This window comes from Lichenostomus cassidix, chromosome Z (assembly GCF_008360975.1).
Source record: "Lichenostomus cassidix isolate B80296 chromosome Z, HeHo_3.0, whole genome shotgun sequence".
Taxonomy (NCBI): domain Eukaryota; kingdom Metazoa; phylum Chordata; class Aves; order Passeriformes; family Meliphagidae; genus Lichenostomus; species Lichenostomus cassidix.
Window position 1 is genome coordinate 37,131,018 of NC_139511.1, and position 18,654 is coordinate 37,149,671.

Genomic DNA, 18,654 nt, shown 5'->3' on the forward strand with positions numbered 1-18,654 from the left:
ACTGCTTTTTATGCAATCTAGAATAATAACTGAAAAAAAAAACCTAGAAGAGGCAGGAAAGGTAATTTAAAATATGGCTTTTGCATTACACAAATGTATGCATATCTGTAAGTAAAAGTAACATCTTACCAGTGAGGACCACTGGATTTTTGACAAATATGTGCACCGAGGATTACTGGGCAAAAGTAATGGTTTCTGGATTTCTCCTTCCACATGTATGTTGCGTATTTTTTTTGTTCTGCAAGTGGGACAATTCTTAAGTTTCTTACAATCGATATGATTTGTCAGCATTCACTTTATTCTATCCTCAAGTTTGTATTTTTAAAAAGTTTTTAATACAAAACTGGGTTTCATGACAGTGCTTTGGATTTTTAGTTTTAAAAGCATTGGCTCAATACAGTACTATCAACAATTACAGTTATTGTACTATCTTGTTAAGTACAAGTTTGAAGTTGAGAAAAGTACTGAGGCACTGAGAAACAAACCCCTTTGTATTAAAAACCAGAAGAAACTCCAGGATGCTGCTGATTCCAGCACACTATTGATGCACAAGACTGCTGTTGCTAGATGTATGCACTGATTTGGATCAGAAATCCAGAATTCATTAATGTTGAATTAAAGCAAGAACAGGATTTCTAAACCAGTGGTTTTTCTTCTAAGTTTCCCATACCTCTTGCTGACGATTCTCTAGAAATTCTGTTCTGGCATTTTTCACCATAAGAAGGAATCACAGAATTGCAGAATGATATTAATGAGAACATACTTTGAAGTTAGCCTACCCTGTTGACTGAAGAAGAGCTGTTCTCTAAAGCAGATGTAGAAGAGCTGTTAAATCAAATCTAACTCTAGTAGGTTTGACTCCTTGAACAGCCGTATAACATTCAGGGCCACACATTTCGTGCCACCATTACTATGCTGATACACACTATCACTCTGCCCCACACAGTACCCTGGGTGACAAAATGTCTTGAACTGGAACATGAGGTTGGGCAAGGCTAAATAAGTGTCACTTGTAGAAGGCAGGGCAAAGGCAGGTTATCTCCTGTGAACTCCTAGAAAGGCACTCTAGAGTAGCCACCACCACCTGGGAAACCTTTGAATGCAGCCACAAGTGGTTAGAGAAGCAAGCGTTGAGAGAAGTCTTAAGTCAGTAGTCTTCAGCTGAGGTTTAGTTTTATTTTAATATTGTGATCACCATTCAAGTTTCATTTTTCACTGTTCAATGAAATCAGTACATGAACTTGTGAGATGATGTTATGTTGCATGAAAAACAACTATGCCTTAAATTCCACCCACCCCCAGTTCTGCACAAAGTTTTAAAAGGTCAAATTTACCATATGGAGACCCACACATTATTATTACAAACTGCAATGGACAGAGCAGTGCTTCAGACCACACCATATCCTCTTCTCCATCACACACAGACCAGAAGACTTTTTTCCAGGCTCAGTCTGCTAGTGTTATCAGAGATGCTCTTTGACATGTAAGACATTCATATGTGACTGAAAGGGAAAGAACAGACCTCTGGAACACCTCTGTCATCCTAGACTGGCAGCGGAGAGCTAGACAAGGTGTCATAAGGTTCATCAGCCTGGTTCAGTCCAATTTCATAGCAACTTTTCCTGCAACAGCGCCTCTGAGTTTGATCACTGAGGCCTGAGCAATTTTGCACTGCCAAAACACAGCCCTTCTGGCTCTTGCTTCCAGGGAAAAAAACAAATGATTGTCTCACACTCTCCCCCACAGCATGCACATCTCCACAGAGATACAAAGCTTTATTTGAAAAGCAGTCAGTTTTGCAGAAAATGCGCAGTTTCAGAGAAACAACAAAGTTGAGCAGTACACAGATGCAGACATCATCACAACCCCAAACAGCTACTCAAGTTCATGGACCACAAGGAAGGAAAAAGCTGCTCTTTGTCTTTTGACCACCTGGCTGGCTTTCAGGCTAGAAGTTTAAACTACCTGATAGAGGAAGAAAAATATTTCTGCTTCTGATTCATTCATAGGCTTGTATACTGCATGGCTAACCACTTTCTTATCAATTCTGAGCCTGTAAGTTTAGCAAAAGCTACTGCTTCATCACGGAAAATCAACAACACAAACAAAAAACAAACAAACAAAACCCTCCAAAAAACGAAACAACAAAAAAACCCAACCCTCCCCCCTACACAACACCCCCCCGCCAAATCCCTACAATGCAAATTAAACAAATCCAGAATCAACAAACCTCAAAATATTTAAACCAAAATTACATCTAACATCAGCTCGGGAGTAAAAAAGTAAAAACATAAATCTGATCAACACAGACATACAATATATTCTGACATCTGAGAATATATTTATTTATAAAAGTTGGTGGGGATTAAGAGCTGTCTGTGTTGTACTGACATAATGATTTTTCCATAGCATTATTCATATTTGAATTACATCATTCCCCAAAGCCAGTTCATGCTTCCGATGCCTTTAAGGCTAAGGCTGCTTAATCTTATTTTGGCAGTGGGTCAACTATGATGTTACAGCATGAGGCTGACCTACTGAAACAACGGGGGCCACAAAACACAAGTAGATCTCCTCTCTCTCTTCTGAGATTGTTTTTTCAGTCTTTCACTCCTTTTTCTGTCCAAGCCAACCTGTTGGAAGGATGCCCTGATCTATCAGTATTCAATATAAAAGAAGTCAGAAGTCCAATACATTGTTTAAAACCACATGACTTTAAACACTGGTCTCATACATGGTTTATAGGTTGTGAGGCTCCAAAAACCTTTGACACTGCTCAAGACTGTAAGAAAGTTATCAACTAACAAATATCTTGAGTAAGTGCCAGTTATACACCAAATAACCTTCTTGTTGTTGCTATTGTGGTATTCAGCACACAACTGCACAATCAGCTGTTTGTTATTAAACGCTGTACACGCTGATCACACTTAAGCTGCAATCAAAGGGGCTGTTTCATGCCTGGGATCCCTAAGCCACACCATTTTACAACTCTTTCTATACTCCTGTTTTAAAAGCAGAGGAGATGTGTAAATCAAAGGGTATTTACTGGGCTTTCCCTTGTAGAACTGCAGTGACAAGCTGATATAAATCAGCTTTGCATGGGCTAACACTCACAGAATATCCAGCAATAGCCTCCCACAGATCCTACATTTTCAGATTCAGCATTCATTCATATGGCATCTTCAAAGCCAGAAAACTCCTTTAGTTTTTTATGTTCCCTTGCTTTTGTAGGTTTGATTTAAACTGCATGGAGTCAAAAATTACTGCCATTTTAGGAGATTACACCAACCACCCTGCATGCTCTCCCCAAAGAAAATCATAAATTCACACTTAATAAAGTATCTGACATAATTTTTTTTCCATGTGGCAGATGCAGGTTAAACAGCAAGGCAGGATGACAGCTTGATGTAAGAACAAATACTTCTGCTAATAATAGTAATTTGTTTTGTGATCTTGTAATTCTTACTCAACTAGCACTTAATTACTACCCTAAACGTACTCTTTTTGGGACATTTGGCATACCTCCACGTCCAGTGATTTTTCAGACTCGCTTCAGAATAAATACTTATCCATTACCTAATGATGACATTTCTGCATCCTTTTTACATCATGAGACATGCTGCCTTTACAATAAATATATGTATAAGCAAAAGTTATGCAGATGGGGAATGGAAGCACCAATAAAGCACCTATGTGTCAGCCTTTATTGGTCCTGGCTTAGTGGGATCACAAAACAACTACTCATTAGTGTGAATTAAGGGAAGTTTCAAATACAGAGACCGTTTAGAATCAAAGAGAAAACACAAAAGTCCTTTCATTTTTCTCCACAAGGATGATGACAGCGATTAGGGGTGGCAGACACCCTGTATTCCTTCCCACTCTCAGCCATCTGCACCAGCTCTTCCCAGCTAGTTCTGCGGGGAAATTTACTCTTGCCCCAAGAAACCGTTGATAGAATTCCAAGTTGGACACAGAGTTGGTCAGGTAACCCCTAGGGACCAATTTTCTAGTAGTTATTGTCATATCAGGTCAAGAATGGGGCAATTTTCCATGCCATCTTCTGAGGACTGCATTCCAAAGTTTAATGGGAGCAGAAAGTAGGAGCAAGAAAAAGGCATTAAGCTGCCAACAGAGTAATAAGATGCCTTGGTATGTTTCTGATACTTAGGCACTTCTTTTCCTATTCAAAAATTTGATGTTCAGTACACAACTCTGAAAACACAATGTACTGAGAGTCAACCACTTTTACTATTTCTTTGACTACTTCCCTTTTTAAAATTACACTAATCCAACAGAAAGAGATTTACATAATACTATTAGATTAGCCTGTGAACGAAAGTGCAGCTCAACCATAGAGCCACTTGTTTTCTCCAGCAGAACACCTGCTAGCACACTGTGCACACCTCTGTCTTTCCTCAGGGATCTGCTGTCGGGAAGGCCAGTGGAGCAGGGGATGTCCAGCCCCAGCAGCATGCCAGCATCAGTCAGCTCAATCAGTAACCTCTACTATCCATTTCCACTGTCTGTCACCAAAGGTATTTGACCTGCTTCTGCTAACAAGGTTAGCTCTCACAAAACTCACTGGTACGGCAGCAGTATCCAAGTCTTTTCCAAAGAAAAGGAAGCCTTCTCCACTAACTGTAAAGCTACATTAAGTCTCTCACTAACTTCTAATCCAAGCAAAATAAAATTTTCAGCTCAGCTGCAAAGCCAAATTGGAGACAAACCTTTTCCCCACCTTCCTCTCTCTTCTTCATGGTCTTGCAAAAGTGGGGCAAATCCTGGTTAATAGGATAATAGAGTATTCCATGAAGATGTGACTGGGAAGCAGTTGTGTTTCATGAGTACCACACTGAAAAGACAAACTGCTGTCTTGGAATATTGTTGTATTGAATAGAAGCTTTAGTGTCAACTACCAGCATTCTGCCTGCAAGAAAAAAAATCTTCATTTATCTTGATAGATAAAGAAACTGGGATAGTCCAAACAAGGCATTTTGTCGAGTAGTTTCTCCAAGTGTGCATGCACTTACCTTCTTTTCTACACAGAGGGAATGCTGTAGAACACAAGGGCCCTTATCCCAAATCCCATCTTTAATTTTGCACTCAACTAAACAGTACAGGGAGATAGGGAATGACTGCAGGATTGAGTGATAAGGTTCCACCATATTTGTTTAGGTTCTGAAAGTGGGAAAATCAGAGTGCAGAGCTCACCATATTTGCACTCCTTCCCTTGTCACACAATGTTTAATTCTCTAGCACAGAAGCTGAGAGAGTGCCAGAAGTATTGTTTAGCTGCCAGCCCTCCAAGTACTGGAGAGCTCTGAAAAGAAATGACAAATAACATGAAGATGAGAACATCGCAGAGCAGCTGAAAGAGCCATGGAAGATACATGGATGCTGAACAGGTTATTAGTCTATTTATATCTATTTTTTTTCATTTTTAACAGCTTTGAAAAAACAGTTTTCAACATAAGTAACAAGTTTACACTTCCAGTGCTGACACAAACACAGATCTTTCAGTTGACAGTGGAGCTGTCTGCTTTGTGGTATGGGGAATAATTGCGTTTTCACAGTCCACACTGAGTCCAAGTGGCAGCACTCAAAGTACTTGACCACTTGGTAACATGAAGGAACAGCATCTACCTACCTGGTAGGAGAAAGAGCTGGAAGCACCTGAAGCCTATAGATCACCATAGACTTGTTTCAGGCTACACATAAACACTTGTTATATATAGGAAAGGGCACAGTGGCCATTGCATAACAGAAATCATAATTCTGGGAGTCCCATGAAAAATGCCGTACTAACAAAAAGACAAAAGAGAAGTTCAACATGACTGGGAGTCCCATGAAAAATGCAGTACTAACAAAAAGACAAAAGAGAAATTAAACATGACTGGGAGTCCCATGAAAAATGCAGTACTAACAAAAAGACAAAAGAGAAGTTAAACATGATTCAACATTTGAGCTAAAGAGAAAATACTCCTAAAATGATATAAGAATGACAAAGCAGAAGAACAAACCAGCTGAAATCTGATGGACCCCAAGAGACCACTGTTACAAACTGGCTTTTTCAACAGAGAGAAGCAATGCACAACAAAATTGCTCAGCACACACTCACCAATGCCCAAATCCATCCCCCAGCAGTGACTGCCACTTTCCTATGATAAACTCCCCCTGGGTTATGTACTGACAAAGTATGATTTTATGGAACTTTCCTTTGACCAGTTGGGGTCAGCTGTCCTGGCTGAGCAGACCTCCCAGCTTCTTGTGCACCTGCTGGCTGGCACAGCATGGAAGCTGAAAAGTCCTTGCCTCAGGGTAAGCACCACTGAGCAGCAACTGAAACATCAGTGTGTTACCAACTTTATTCTCATGCTAAATCCAAACCACAGCACTGCACAAGCTACTAAGAAAACTAACTCTATTACAGCTGAAAACAGACACAAAGAAGTAGAGAATTTGTCCAGTCTATTCTTTTTTTCTCCAGCATTTTAAAGCTTGTGCCTCATGTTTTTGTGGTTTGGTTATTTTAAAAACAAATCATCATGCCTTTTAGCTATGTATTTATCTCCTGCAGAAATACTCTTGTGCTGCCAACCTCGGCACATAACACTGATGAAATTGGAGGTCTCTGTTGTTCTGTTGATTTCTGTAATTTCATTAGGGTGCTAACAGACTTTTCTAGATGTTTGCTAAGCTTACAGAAAAGTGATCTTTTTCACTGTTTTCTCAGATACCCAGAAGAGCCACTGGTCCTAAGGAGGGACATAACAGCATGACAAAAAATTTTATGACAGACCCAAGTAAGGTATCTCAGAAAAATACATTTTATTTACTGGTTATTACTATTATTTCTTAAGTGCATAATATTGTTCCAAGTCGTGTATTAAAAATGTTAGCGGAATAATTATAGTGGAGGTGGGGAGGGAGAGAGAAAGAGATGAAAAGACAGAAGATTATTACTTTTTCTGTGTACAGCTATGCATGTGTATGCAGTAGTGAGTGCTACAAAGTGTTTTAATTCCTTGTTGTGACGGTAGTTTATCACAGAATTTGACTGCTTTCTGTGCCACACATTTAAAAAGGCAAGTGCCTGCCATTGCCAAGGCTCCCTACGCAGCCCATTTATCCATTTATGGATTTGGTCAAGATCACATCTCACTGAACACAGCTCCCCAGTACAGTAATTAGTTAAGCGTGAGCAGATTAATCAGATGGCTCTAGCTGGCTCAGAGAAAAGGGAATGAAGAAAGACAGCTATGTACTGTGCCTCTATGTTGAAAGTAAGACCATGAATGTCTGTACAACTCTCCATGTCCCTTCCTCAACACCCTCACCAAAATGAAAGGGGCTGATTTGCCTGGGATTTTCTTAACCTACTCAGAGAATCACAATAAAGTTTTTCCAACATACTTAATGTCAAACAAGTGAAACTGTTGGGGCATGAATGCATGCACACACCTGTGCATACATTTGCTGAGCTAAAAAGCACTTATTAACTAGTACAGCCCATCATGCAGAGAGGAGGGAAAGTGGTTCCTGTGTATCAGCAATTTGGCAGTAAACATCAACTGCAGATGACTGAAGAATTCTTCACATTTAGAAATAAGAAGCTTAGAAAAAATGCAATCTCATGATGATTAGGCTGAATCATGAATGAATTGGAAGAAAGCAAAGTTTCAGCCACTCTTTGTGTACATATAAATATACACAGCATCCCTTATACATTACTATGAGGATTTTAAAAACAGGATAAAAAATATGAATGGATGATGTTTTGTTTATTTTATACACATATACTGTGTATTTTTTATTTTATGCACACTATATTGTTAAGTGAATAGATATTTGATATATTTTATCATAACATCACAAGCAGAAACTGAGTTTCTGTCCTCAAAAAGGGTTTTAATTAAAAACATAGCACCTTGAAAAAGAAATTAAAAGTCAAAAAGCCTGCAATATTTGCATCGTGCTGATGGAGTTCGTCTGAAGGCTAATGCATAGACCTTGCCAAGTATGGCTGCTAAGTAATCAGATGAGAATGCAGTCCTCTCTTTTATCCAAGGAGAGTGCCTTCACATTTTTTCCTTTTAAAAATGGCTTTGTTTCAATTCACAGCTCTTAACTGAACAGGACTTCAGTGAAGTATGTTCTGACTAGGTTACACCAATCCTCCCCATGGAGCTGCAAGCAAATCTGCTCAGCATGATTCCCAAGAGTTGGCACATGACTTTGGAGTGGGGAGAAGAGTGGAGGGAACTATGAAAAGTAACATCAGAGATGCTTTAATGTGTGATTCAGTGTGAAAACAGTTATGAAAACACTTGAACAAATAGTGACGTAACTTCTGTTTGTGTTCAGAGGAATGGGTTAAAAGGGAAGGAATGGCAAAGAGGATGGTGGACTCACTCAAGCTGGGAATGCCAAGGCCTGGAGAATAACATTGTGGGAAATCATATGTTAAACCTACTGCTGGTTATCTTCTATCTCTGGAGAAGTAGAATTTCTGTGTAGAGATAACAGAGGTGTTTACAGAGACTTGTAGGGCTCTCTCCCAGGCATGCCTGAGCTCCCTGTTGGGAGAGAGATCAAAGCAGAGACCATAAAAGGCAGAGGGAGATCACTGCATGGTGCTAAAGTACACATGCACATGTCCTGGATAAATGGGCACAAAGAGCAGCCCTGCTGCCCGCTAGGATTGCTGAGCCTGACGGTGCCTGTGCCCTAATTCTGTGTGTCTCTGCTGCTCAGCTTTGTTTCAGGATCCTCCAGTTAGTGAGGTAATTCAATAAATTTATTCTTTGCATGTCAGCTGTAGTTTTTTTGGTTGCACTCAGTCACCTGTGTGTGTTGATTCACAGTTTAAAACAGAAGCTATTTGTATTTTCCTTATGGAGTCCACCTCCTTGATATTTAATTAGATGTTGCTGAACTGTGGCTTGCTTCACTTTACTTTAAAGGAATGTTTAGGTAAGTATTTCAGTCATGATGCATCACACATTAATAGAATCATAGAATAGTTTGGGTTGGAAGGGACCTTGAAGATCATCTGGTTCCAATGCCCCTGCCATAGGCAGGGACACCTCCCCCTAGACCAGGTTGCTCAAAGCCCCATCCAACTTGGCCTTGAACACTTCCATGGATGGGGCATCCAGAACTTCTCTGGGCAACCTGTTCCAGTGCCTCACCATCTTCACAGTAAAGAATTTCTACCTAATATCTCCTCCAAAACTTCCTTTGTTCAGTTTAAGGCCATTCGTCTTGTTTCACATGCCCTTGCAAAATGTCCCTCTCCAGCCTTCCTGTAGGCCCCCTTCAGGTATTGAAAGGCTGCTGTAAGGTCCCCCCAGAACCTTCTCTTTTCCAGGTTGAACAGCCCTAACTCTCTCAAGTCTGTCAGTATGCAGCCTGACATCACAGTACAGGAACAAGTAAATGATGTTTAACCACAATATAAGAAATACATTCAGCTATAAGGGAGTGGCCAAAAGAGGGCTATGAGGATGGTGAAGGGCCTCTGAAGGGAAGCCATATGCGGAGTAGTTGAGGTCATTTGGTCTGTTCAGCCTGCAGGAGACTGAGGGGAGACCTCACTGCAGTTGCAACCTCCTCATGAGGGGAAGAGGAGGGGCACACGCTGATCTCTTCACTTTCATTACCAATGACAGGACTCAAGGAAATGGCATGAAGCTGAGTCAAGGGAGGTTTAGGTTGGTTATCAGGAGGGTGGCTGGGCACTGGAACAGCTCCCCAGGGCAGTGGTCACCACACCAGCCTGTCTGGGTTCTGGAAGCATTCAAACAACGCTCAGGCACATGGTGTGTTTCTTGGGGATGTCAGGAGTTGGACTCGATGATCCTGATAGGTCATTTCCAACTCTGCATATTCTATGATTCTATGAACATTACTCGTGTTCAAGACCATTTCAATTCCCAAAATAACAGCAAAGTTATTAAATTATAACAAAGCATTAGAACAGAAACATGTATCACAATTTAATATAAATAAATCATAAAGAGAACATCACCTCTGAACACTTGATTTGCATTGAAGTCAAAATTTATCTCTGTTTAAAGATACCATTGTTCGAAAGAATGAGGAAGAAGAATATGGGAGTTATAGCGAAGAATATGGGAGTTACATCAAAGAATGGAAGGCTCTGATTTCCATTATATACAGTATTTCAGCAAATATTTATTAGCTAAACTGAACTGCCACACAAAGCATGTAATTGTAAGACAGTCAAGGCTTATGAAGGCATTTCACAATTGTTTAAAAATATTAGACAATGAAGTTTAGCTAGGACTTTAAATATGAGTTAACATCCATACACTCAAATTGGCATGTAACGACTCAAAATTGTGATAGAAATTTCACTAAGGTCTTTGGAAACCACCTGCTCAGAAGAAAATGCTTCGCAAGAAAAATGCATCTTTTAGCCTCTGATCAGTCTTTAAGCTTAATCTTGATGCTGCCTAAATTTTGTGTTTCTATATACTACATTACTTAGTCCTAATTTCAGCTTAACATTTTTATTGATTTTTCATGTTTTCTAAGAGCAAAAAGAACTTCCAATGACTCAATTCCCCTCAATTTGGATAATTGTAAAATTAATTTAATTTCTCTTTTTGTAAGTTCTCTTCAAATTTCTTATGGCATTAAAAATAACCTCTATAATTTTCTTTTTCATATTCAATAAAAGAGGGATCTATAAAGCTCATGTGCAAAGTAAATGAAAAAAACCCACACATTAAATCATTACTTTATGATAAAGACATGACACAACTTCATATAAAATGCTATCTAAAAGTACAAAACTTAACGCCAATGGATACATTGAAGATATAAGCAATCACATAGGATTCTTCAAAATTTCTCTGTGTAGATTTCTCTTTTCAACATTGATACAATGGAGAGTCATTCCAGAAAGCACTTGAAGATTCATGGAAATAGCTCTCTGTTAAATGTAATACCATGTCTGCTTTCAAATGAAGACCTTGTTTTGTCACTTTAAACATACAGCTGCAACCACCTCATGAGTTTATTCCACCTCCTGATTAGAAATAATGGCAGGGGCAACAAACCTGACAAGTCCAAGATTTAAAAGCGTTTGGAGCATGGTACCTCTCTTAGTATTCACTCTCTTCTTTCTCCCCCCCCCCCCCCCCGCCAAAGTGGTGACTGGGTTTCCTGGATACAGCCCAGGATATGCTAGCCCTGTTCTCTCTTGCTACTGTGGCAACTGATGCCACACTGTGCAACATGCACCATTTCTTTTGATGTATGGTTTGTTGTCTTTCTTGGTCAAAACTCTTCAATACAAATGAAACACCACTTGTTTGCCTTTCACTTTTCATTAAAACGAACTTTTGAATAAGCTATATGGTTCCATAGGTTGTTTATCTGTAGTGTTTACCACCTTCAGTCCTCTTCATCCCATTCACTGTGCTCTTGTAATATGACAGAAAGGTTTCGTTCTCATGATTTCCACCAGTCAGTCCCTTGTATTTATTTTCCTCACTCAGCTGTCTTAATTCCAGATTCTTATGACCTCCGTCTTCACCTACAGCTTCAGCTCTTGCAAGTCCACCTTCTCTGGTACCTCACTAAATCTGAGCCTTTAGGCTACTGTGACCAAAACTTGGAAAAATTACAAATTCCTCCTCATTCCTTCCACCTCTGCTTTTCTCCTTACTGCTCTTTCCTGTCCTTACAAATTCACCTAACTCCAGCAGGGTAGTCAGGTACTCAGATCGCTTCCTGATGCTCAAATAAACAATTGAATCAGTACTCCCCACAAAGACTCTCCTAGCAGAGATGACCTTCTCCAAATCACCCTCCTGCTGCCTACACTATGTTCTGAGCTTGACACTTGCTTTCCTTCCAGCTTATCTAGCTCACCTTCACAATAAAATGGCAAAGCACATAAAAAACATATCTGAAAAAAAACCCCAACCAAACCTAAACCACCCGGACAATTATGCTTCTGTTCTCCATCCCAAACATGATATTCACACTCATCCAGCACTCTTAATGCTCAGTAGGGCTTATTCAGTATGGAGACAGAAACAATTCTTCAGAACCTATTAAGTTCTCAACTATGATCGTACAAAATGGATGGACTCATTGCATGCGCAAGTTAACACTCACGGTTTTAAACAAATCCTTTCACCTACAAGGAAAAGGAATAAACAGGTAACCAAGTTATTAGTTTGAAGCTTCTACATACCTCATTAAAAATACTGTTCTGCTGCTTGCAAGGTTATTTACTCCCTTTTATTTAGATAGCTTAATTACACTTGTAAGAAGTGTTTTTATTAATAAATAAAAAGTAAAAACTTAGATGCACAAAGACTAAGTTTAACTTAATAGTTAAGTGGCAGATGGCACATCATGCAGTTACCCATCAATCTGTAACATGGGAAAAAGGATTAATCTACAAATCTTGCTGCATAACCAGCATCAATACAGAAACTATCTGCATTCCCCTCCCCCACAGTCCACCCCATCTCACATGTACTAAAAAAAAAATAAAATTCTGTTCCTTAAGCAAAGGTATTTCAGTGGGACATTCCTGTACATTTACCTTCCCATTTGCTTTTGGGTCCAAGTAGTTAGTTTTAAGTACTGCCCCATTTAAAGTACAAACCATCTGAAGTTCCTGCATTCGCCAAGGTATTTCATTTACAGAAATTCTGTTATGTATGACGTTTCACATCTCTTTTCTACTTGCAATCCACTATTCCTCCGAGGATGTAAATGTAACTCCTTTAGGTTTTTTTACTTCCTCTCTTTATCAACAGCTTCACCATACCTGAACTAAATGGCACAATTATCCAAAAGCACACTAAAATAATTTTTCTTTGGCTTACTGGATGTATATAGATCTAACTCTGAAAGAGAAGACTGCAGCACTTGTATGCTGTCCAATCTGAGACTATAGTACAGACTCAAAAGCTGGAGGGAGGGGCAAGAAAAGACAGTGACAAGCATGTTATTTTTCTTTTTATATAGCCAACTCCTGACCAAATCCCTGTAATTCTCTCCAACCCCTTACCTCAAATGAAAAATAGAGCCTGTGACCTAGCAACTCAATCTACACAGCTTTATGCCATAACATGATGAACAGAAGACTGCTGGTCATTATTACTTTGATATTGGTTTTGTTTAACGTGGAAAGACATTTTATTAGCACTTTGTGCTACAGCAACAATCACAGTGTACTTGTGAAAGTAATGTATGAAAATCACCCATGCCAAAAACAGCTCACTTCATTAAAAACACAGTGTTCTCTTCCTTCGGTATGATTTCGAAATGCTGTTGTACAGCTCTAGAGAGACAGCAGATTTGGAGCATGAGTGCTGAATAATCACATGGGCTCAGGTTAAGCATGCATTTTATTTGGATAAGTGTTCCTTGTGGAACAAGAATGAGGTTTCCAGTTAGATTTCTAGATGGAATTTGAGAAGACAGGGAAACATCAAGGTTTTGGAGATCTGATTTACTAACTTTTCAGAACTTAAATGAGAAATAAGAAGAGATCACTGAAGATTAAAAAGCTTGTATCAAATTAATATGAGAAACAGATGCATCATAATCTTACTCATCTATTGGATCTCTTTCATTGCTTGAAATAAAATAGTAACACTACCACCATCCCTTGGTATTCCATCCATTTGTGTTCCAGATACTTATTAGTATATGCTTTCTCTCAAAACATATCAAATATTCCTTGCATGGTTTTTAAAATGTTTTCTGCGTATAAGCACTTATTTTGACTCATCATAAAGAAGCCCGCAATACGCATTTAGTTAAGAAAAGAGTACTGAAAGTTTAATTTTCAGTGTTAGTGCTGCTGTGCAGAGAATACCATTAACCTTTCTTTATATTTACTGGCAGCTGAGTTGATCTCCTTTTAAAGCAGAGAAATGGATTAAGTGATTTCTAGAGACAGTTTATATAAAGCATAAAGCTAGAGCATGAAGACATCTCACTTCCACAACTGGATGCTGTGCACAGAAGCTCTCTCCTGTGCATAAGCTCTGACATAACACCACCTCGATTTCGGACTTCAGCGGTCAGAAGTCCACATGCCTACTTCAATGATCTTTATGAAAGCTAGGAAAACTATTGCATTGAAGGAAAGGTTGGAGACTGTTGTAACCAATGCAGATACATTCATTAATGCAGGGAGTATGCTCAATGAATATTGGCAGTGACAATTAATACAACTAGAAAAAAGGAAAAAACATAGTCGTAAGTCCATACCAGCATTACTAAAAAGAGTAGTTTTCTAAAATTCAGCTTCTGTGTCAAAACAGAGGTATTTTTTCTGGGTTTGGTTTTGACTAAGGAGATTCATCATCCAAACAGGTGTGTATCTAGAATTGCTAACATTACTGATAAGTTTCACTTTCTACAGTAATTCAGTCAGTCTCCAAGAGATTCTAATGCATCAATTCCAGCTCTTAGTGCTTCAGCTCTTCCTATTCAGATGAAGAATTAAGTATCAGGATAAAAATGCCTTCATGTGGACTTCTGCCTAAGTCACTGCAGGCTGCAGTTGAAAGCTTTTCTTCCTGTTACAAGGGCTGAGAGAAAAGAACTGCACAAACTGCAGGAAGCACTTGAAAAATTATTATCTTAATCAAGGTGCACTCCGGTAGAATTTTGCGCTGTAGCATTGTAACTGACCTACATAACCTGGCTTTGCTGCTCTCCACCCTTTTGCTTCATATGCTGTGGCTATGTAATACTGCACCAGAGATGAAGCAAGTGCAGTAACTTGGAGACATTCAGAGGAGGGGTGAAGTGTGTCTAAATACAGATCTAAAATAAAGCAATGATTTTTGAATTCATAAATTACTTTGTAAATGGAGCTTCAATGAGTATTTTTCCAGAAAGCTGGTCTTTCCATTACACCTTTCAAACAATAGGGTAATACCCTTGTAGAGAGCAGTATCCAAGTCCATCCCTCCTGAGAGTTAGGTATAAGCCAGGAGAACTGAGCTTCTTTCCTATTGCTACCACCAGCAGTGAGTGCCTAGATTCAGTTTCTCATCTTGCTTCTATACTCAGGAAGCCCCTGCTTCCAAACTGAAGACGAGCAAGGCTCAGGTAAAAAAGCAGAACCAGTCACTCAGTGGCATTTCAGTATCTCCAATGAACTTTCTCTGCACATCAGTTCCCTCTCCATCCTTCAATCAACATTTTACTGCGCCCTCTTTGCTGTCATGACTTCCTCAAAAAACAACTACATATTCATTTCCTAAAAGCATGAACTTTTTATGTAATAGATTTGAGAGGCTTGGGGATGACTACTCTTCACATGCTGGAAGGATATAGCAGGCTTTTAGTTGATTTTAACTCTGCATTGAAGCTGAGTCTTTGGAAAGTTTTGGTCAGATGTTCCTGTATTATATGGTGTTCTATTAAAAAAACCCAAAAAGTTACCCACAATTGACAGTTTGCTTTATGGAAGACATATTTGTTGTAGTTGCTACATAGTTTTGCACATGGAAATAACTGACAGACAATCCTGAAGTATTTCACTTCACAAACCACAGCCTACTTTGATCTTTGATTTCTAGACATAGACTTTTCAAGTTAAAATTTCAAATATTACATAGCACAAATTCCTTAAATTTTGTTGTATCTGCTGCCCCCTTGACAAAGGAAACAGATAGAAATTACTCAAGCTCTACAAGCGCAAGCAAAGCTAAAATTATTTTTTGCTGAAATTTTGGTTACAAATGCAGTTCACAAAGGCATTTTATTTTGGCCTGAAGAACACAAATTCCACTTATGCATTCCCTTCCTTTTTCTGTCATTAAGCAACATTCATCTACATAAGTTTCATCTACTTGAAACATTACCTGAAGCAAGGTTTTCCTTAGCAGGGGTTGCTATTGTTTCTTTCACAGAAGCCCAAGTCTCTGATAAAAACGCTGCATCAGATGACCATGTGCCTCTTGGCTGCTTTCTGCACAGAACCCCTGTGCCAGTACTATAAGCAGCCTGCCTTTCCTACTGCCAGGCACCAGCTTTTCAGCCCAATACAGATTGTCTCAGGGAGGCTAGCACTATATGCTGTCACCCTGTGACAAGCTTCATTTTGTTCTTTTTCATGTTAAAATGGCAGACAAAGAAAAATCACTCTGGTCGGGAGGTTCTCTTACCTCTTTACAAAGTGAAATGTCCATGAGGAACTGCCAGAAAGAGACCAGTGCGGCAGTGCATTTGCCACAAATGACCTTGCAAACAGTGGGATGAAGCCCAACAAATTTTAATAGTTCTTTTTCATTTGAGGAAAAAAGTTCTGTTAAGAAGGATATATTGTACTGGGTAAGAAACCTGTGCTGCCAGAGACAGAGTGTGCCAATTAGCATTTTCCTGTTTCACCTCCCATAAAGTTCTCATGCCCAGCTAGAAAAGGCAGCAGTAGCTACTTGTCAGCAAGTCAGCACTTAACATAGCTCCATGAAGCCCTGAGATAGGCCAGTACTTTGCAGGATGGCTCCCTTCCTATTAATGATGTCTCAGCAGCCTGCCTCAAGGCCACTTCGTACTTCTGCTTCTCAGGTGTTCAGCATGCAAAACTCAAAACAGAATCCTGCTATCCCTCTACACCACGTTTCTGAAACTACTTTGGCTGCTCAGTCAATTTCACCGAGTTCCAAGATGTTAGATGCCAGGAACTGTTGCTTCTTCCCTGCACCGACAAGGAGCAGTGCTCCCTGGGCATATCTGGGAGTCTGAGGCAGGCCCCACTACTGGTGGAAAGGAGACAATGCACAGATGGGGTCAATATCACCTCTGGATCACTCCCTCCTGCTGGGACAACTGTTGAGAGCCCAGCACACACCAAAGAATGCACGGAAGACTTTGGCTGGCAAGAGCCAAGGGTGCAGCAGGCAGCCCTTCCCAGGCCCTGCTTGCCCCATGGAGACCACTGCCCTCAATGCCAGCTGGCACGCAGCTCCCACAACAGGGGAACATCTTGACTGTTATGTAGTTTGGGAGTTTGAAGACCAAACTACAACCAAAAAGCAACCCCCCTTTGCCCAAAGAAAGTAAGACTTGGTTTCTTACACGGCCCTTGACTGTCTTGCACTTGGAAGCAAAGCGCCTCGTACCATGTCAAGAAGGCAAGTGTGCTGGTGTGCAATTCAGAATTCAATTGTCTGTCACTGCAGGAAAGACTGTTTTGTTATGGCAACCCGTGCAGTATATTCACTCTGACAAGCTGTGAGCAACCATGTGGCATACTCCTTGGCAGCCACAGAAAAACTAATGGAAGACACTCATGATCTTGGTAGATTCTGTCCAGAATACATGGTGGCACCCAAGTTTGCACCTGCAGACCAACAATTGCATGTTAAAATCTTCCTTCCCTCACAGGTCAGGTGTTTCTTTCACAGCAAGAGCTGCTTTGGCCTCACAGCTTTGTCATGGCTGAATGCCAAAAAGTGCTGGGAGGAAAGTAAGTTTTTGGAGGAAAAACAAGAAAAGATTGCCAGAAAATACAGACTGCTCGCTTCCTGTTTCCTAGAATGACACCAGTGAAATTTTTCTAGCAATTAATGAGTTTGCACAGGTGTTACTCCAAGTGTAACCACAAGACTGTCTAGCTGGCAGAAGTGATAGTGTGTTGGTGGTGACAGGCAGAGAGCTGAGCTCAGCTGCTGCAAGTGTACAGCTCAGCTGCTGCAACGACACTACTGCAGGGTTGGCAGTCAAAAACCAACAATACATGAAAATATGTCAAATGGAGTAGGGAATCGTCCAACACCTTCCTTTCTGAAACCATACAATCACACAAAGAGTCAGAAAAACTTCTGAAATTATTTTCATTGTCTTGGCAACAACAAGAGAGAGTCTCAGCTGTTTCATAAACAGCTTTTAGGCTTAAATTCACTGCCATTCTCAATGCAGTACAATTGAAGATATTTGTTGCTCTTTTTGAAAGCTTTCTCAAAGCAAGGAAATTAAAAAACCCAACCAAGCAAAACTTCAGCATCAGAGAAAGTTTATCTCAAACTGTGAATCAAAGAACATTTGAGTAAACAAGCTGAAATTCCAATATGTATGTGAGTCCTAGCTTCCCTTTGAGAGTGAATAGGGTAAGCACAGACATTGCTGCAAACACAGCCTTTGTCAGAGATGCAAATATAAATGGACTTCACAATGAGTATAAACATCTCCCAACAAAGGTTCCTCAAAAATCCATGTCCCTTTGGAAGATGCAATGCAGTAGCAGCTGCATAGGAAAAGCGAGGAGGCAGCTGTAAGCCACCCCTGCGCACAACCATTTCAGCTTGGTGCTAAAAGAACACAGTTTATCAGAAATGGGAACATAACAATAAGATTAAACTAGATGACAGAAGGGCTTGAAGAAGCACCCACATGAAAGATAACATGCTGAGCAGGCTGTGGATATGAACCACTAGCACTACCTAAGCACAAATACAGCAGTCTCACAATTGCAAGTACAGGGTCACTGGAATTACAGTGAGCACAAAGGACACCGCCCTCTTCTGCAGATGCTACAGGAAACTGACAATCACATGGAAACCAGACAGTCATCATGAAACAGTCACTTCTTCTGCCCTCACATGATTTTGCATGGTATAATGCTGAAACTCTTTACCC

General features: G+C 40.0%; 1 protein-coding gene across 3 annotated transcripts in view; it reads right to left on the bottom strand.

The window, feature by feature from the left end:
* DAPK1 (death associated protein kinase 1) overlaps positions 1-18,654 on the bottom strand; it is an 86,478-nt gene that overhangs the window by 44,798 nt on the left and 23,026 nt on the right. The gene's annotated exons all lie outside the window — the stretch shown is intronic.